Source organism: Dama dama, chromosome 18 (assembly GCF_033118175.1).
Source record: "Dama dama isolate Ldn47 chromosome 18, ASM3311817v1, whole genome shotgun sequence".
In the NCBI taxonomy this organism is placed as follows: Eukaryota; Metazoa; Chordata; class Mammalia; order Artiodactyla; family Cervidae; genus Dama; species Dama dama.
Genome location: NC_083698.1, coordinates 73759894 through 73764473, shown reverse-complemented (window position 1 = coordinate 73764473; position 4580 = coordinate 73759894). Strand labels below are relative to the sequence as shown.

General features: G+C 42.9%; 1 non-coding gene across 1 annotated transcript; it reads left to right on the top strand.

Moving 5' to 3' along the window:
- Nucleotides 1-2693: 2693 nt before the first annotated feature.
- On the top strand, nucleotides 2694-2800 carry LOC133073142 (U6 spliceosomal RNA). Its single transcript, XR_009696852.1, has one exon. It is a non-coding gene; the product is annotated as a U6 spliceosomal RNA (small nuclear RNA).
- The last annotated feature ends 1780 nt before the right edge of the window (nucleotides 2801-4580 follow it).

Here is a 4580-nt window from a genome sequence, read left to right as displayed (position 1 = left end):
AAAAAGAACACTTGTAATAAAGATGTTTCTAAGAGTGCTACTTGTGGCTACATTGAGAACAGTGTTAAAACAGTGAATGGTAGTGGTACCCATGTGGCAATGCATGTAGAGAAATTTACAAGCATATTTGTAATAAAGCTGTGTCTGGTAACAATCCTTATTTGCTGTGTTGAGAACAGTATTATATCATTTAATGGAATTTATATCTATTCAGCAAATCATGTAAAAAATGTTTAATAGCTATAATAAAGTAAATAGGTGTTACTGTGAATGCTGTTTGCTGGCTGCAGAGAGAACTGTGTTATGTATCAGTGAATGGAAGACGCACCCACGCTGCAGCACATGTTGACAAGTGAAAGAACACTAATGAGAAGACATTTCTAAAAATGCTACCTGATGCTGTATTGAAAACACTGTTTATACGCAAGAAAGGACCTGTCACCCATTCTGCAATTCATGTAGAGAAGTGTTTAAGGCCATTTGTAATAAAAACGCTTTCTAGAAACACTTGTTTGCTGTGTTTAGAACAGTTTTATATCAGTCAAAGGAGGTTATACCAGTTCTATAAAGCATGTACAAAAGTGTTTTAAACACTGTAATAAGATCATTTCTGAAACACCACTTATTAACACATTCTGTGTGGAGAAAAGTAATATATCCATGGAAGGAGGGGCACTCCTTTTGCAAGGCATGTGGAGAGGTTTTGAGAACCCTTGTAATAAAGGTGTTTCTAAGGATGCTACTTGCTTGCCAAGTTAACAGTGTTTCCTGGGTGAATGGAAATGGCACCATTTCTGCAATGTATGTCAAGAAGTGTTTAAAACTACATGAAATAAAGATATGTCTAAAAACAATGCTTGGTAGGCGACTTGAGAGCAATACTACATCAGTGATTGACATTATGCCCATTCATTAAGGCATGGATGGAATTAAGAACAATTTTGGAAAGATTGTTCTAAGCACACAATTTGCTTTCTGCATTGGCAAAAGTCATATCAGGAAGTGAATGTTATAAGAAAGAATGTATATATATATATATATAAGTGAATCACTTCTATACAGCAGAAATTAGTACAACACTGTACGTCAACTATACTTCAATTTTTTTTAAATAAAATAATTAATTACAACTAAAAAAAGAAAACAAATGTTACACACATTTCACACTGTATGAATAGAACTTTTTAGGGACACTTGTCATAAAGATGTTTCCAGGAACACTACTGCATGCTGTATTGAAAACAGTGCCCTGCCAATGAAAAGACATTGTACACATTCTCAAACGCAGTCCAGGAGTCTTTCTGAACACCAGTTAAAAAGATGTTTCTAAGAATCCTACTTGCATGCTGCCTTACAACACTGTTTTATCAGTACATCAACTTAAAGAAAAAATGCACAACATAAGAGTTGTGAGTTTAAGGGAATTCCCTGGCAGTCCAGTGGTTAAAACTCTGCACTTCCAATTCAAAGGGTACAAGTTCGATCCCTGGTCAGAGAAGTAAGATCCCACATGCTGTGCTGCCAAGAAAAAGAAAAGAGTTGTGAGTTTAAGTTTTATTCAGGGAACTTACTGGGGATGATAGCCCAGGAGACAGCCTCCCAGTAGTTCTGGGGGAACTGCTCTGAAGAGCTACGGAGGGAAGCTAGCTTATATGTAATTTTTGGCTATGGGACACTTAGAGTCTAGCATGTGTGTGCATGTTAAGACACTTCAGTCGTGTCTGACTCTTTGTGACCCTATGGACTATAGCCCACCAGGCTCTTCTGTCCATGGGATTTTCCAGGGAAGAATACTGGAGTGGGTTCCCATGCCCTCCTCCAGAGGATCTTCCTGACCCAGGGATTGAACCCCCATCTCTTATGTCTCCTGCATTGGCAGGCGGGTTCTACCACTAGTGCCACCTGGGAAGCCCAGAGTCTAGCACACATCTTGCTAAAAGATTACTGCTAGTCACAAAGAACAGACATCTCAAGTGAATGATTTTAGTGCTTTTCTATGTATGGACAGATGCAAAAATCTGGGTTCCTTCGAATTCTTCCTGAGATCTAACTATCTAAGAGAGCTGCTTGCCCAAAGCACAGAGAAGCTTGTGATGGTCTTAATTTTCTCTCGGAGTGCACTGTCAGTCAGCAACTGCAGCCAGTTATAATTAATCCTAATCGAATTTAGTGGTTAGTGAAAACACTCTGATTTTCCAAGTGAATGGAAGTGGCACCCATCTGCAATGCATTTAGAGAAATGTTTAAAGACTCTTGTTATAAAGATGCTTCAGAGAACTACTTATTTCCTGCATTAAGAACAGTGTTATATCATTGACTGGAAGTTATAACCATCTGTAATTCATGTAGAGAAGTGTTTAAGAAAACTTGTAATCTAGCTGTTTCTAAGAATGCCACTTACTGCTGCAGTGAGAAAAGTGATAGTCATTTAATGAAAGTTATACTCATTCTGCAAAGAATGTACAGACCTGTTTCAGTTCAGTTCAGTTCAGTTGCTCAGTCATGTCCAACTCTTTGCAACCCCATGAACCGCAGCATGCCAGGCCTCCCTGCCCATCACCAACTTCCAGAGTTTACCCAAACTCATGCCCACTGAGTCGGTGATGCCATCTAACCATCTCATCCTCTGTCGTCCCCTTCTCCTCCTGCCTTTAATCTTTCCCAATTAAGAACACATAATAAACATGTTTCTAGTGCTCACTTCAGCAGCACATATACTAAAATTGGAACGATACAGAGAAGATTAGCATGGCCCCTGTGCAAGGATGATATGCAAATTCGTGAAGCATTCCATATTTTTAAAGTTGATAGAGCCACTATGAAAGATGGTATGGAGATTCCTTTAAAAACTAGGAATAAAACCACCATATGACCCAGCAATCCCACTCCTAGGCTTATACCCTGAGGAAACCAAAACTGAAAAAGACACATGTATCCCATTGTTCATTGCAGCACTATTTACAATAGCTAGAACACGGCAGCTGCGTGGCACTGGAGCAAGCAGCCATGAGGAGATACCCTACGTCCAAGGTCAGAAGCAGTGACTGCGCTTTGCTGGAGCAAGCAGCTGTGAGGAGATAACCCACGTTCAAAGTCAGGAGCGGTGGCTGCGCTTTGCTGGAGCAGCTGGGAGGAGATACCCCACACCCAAGGGCAAAGGAGAAGCCCCAGCAAGACGGTAGGAGGGGCAAATTTGTGTTTAGAATCAAACCCCATTCCCGCCAGAGACACTCAGAGGGCTCAAACAAACCTGTGTGCAGCAGGACTCAGGGACCCCACAGAGACTGAGACAGAACTGTGTTTGAGCATCTCCTGTGGAGGTACAGGTCAGCAGTGGACTGCCGCAGGGACAAGGGCTCTGGGTGCAGTAGACCTGGGTATGGCATAAGCCGTTTTGGAGGAAGTCACCATTAACGCCACCATAGAGCTACCAGAACTTACACAGGACTGGCAAATAGACTCGTGGAGGGCACAACAGAACCTTGTACACCAGGACCCAGGAGAAAGGAGCAGGGACCCCAAAAGACACTGACCCAGACTTGCCCGTGAGTGTCCAGGAGTCTCCAGCGGAGGTGTCGGTCGGTGGTGGCCTGCTGCAGGGTTGGGGGCCCTGAGTGTACCAGTACATGCAAGGGATCTTTTGAAGGAGGTCATCATTATCTTCATTGCCTCCACCATAGTTTGGCCCCAGGTAAATAGTGGAAAAAGTGGCTGACTATTTTTCTGGGCTCCAAAATCACTGCAGATGGTGATTGCAGCCATGAAATTAAAAGACGCTTACTCCTTGGAAGGAAAGTTATGACCAACCTAGATAGCATATTAAAAAGCAGAGACATTACTTTGACAACAAAGCTCCATCTAGTCAAGGCTATGGTTTTTCCAGTGGTCATGTATGGATGTGAGAGTTGGACTATAAAGAAAGCTGAGCACTGAAGAATTGATGCTTTTGAACTGTGGTGTTGGAGAAGACTCTTGAGAGTCCCTTGGACTGCATGGAGATCCAACCAGTCCATCCTAAATGAGATCAGTTCTGGGTGTTCATTGGTAGGACTGACGTTGAAGCTGAAACTCCAATACTTTGGCCACCTGATGCGAAGAGCTGATTCATTGGAAATGACCCTGATGCTGGGAAAGATTGAGGGCAGGAGGAGAAGGGGATGCCAGAGGATGAGATGGCTGGATGGCATCGCTGACTCAGTGGACATGGGTTTGGGTAAACTCTGGCAGTTGGTGATTGACAGAAGCCCGGCGTGCTGCAGTTTATGGGGTCGCAAAGAGTAGGACACAACTGAGCGACTAAACTAACTACTACTACTAAATAGCAGGGAGGGAACACAGCTCCACCCATCGACAGAAAATTGTATTAAAGATTTACTGAGAATGGCCCCGCCCATCAGAACAAGACCAAATTTCCCCCTCAGTCTCTCTCTCCCATCAGGAAGCTTCCATAAGCCTCTTACCCTTCTCCATCAGAGGGCAGACAGACTGAAAACCACAATCACAGAAAATTAACCAATCTAAATCACATGGATCACAGCCTTGAAACTGTGAGCCATGCCCTGTAGGGCCACCCAAGACAG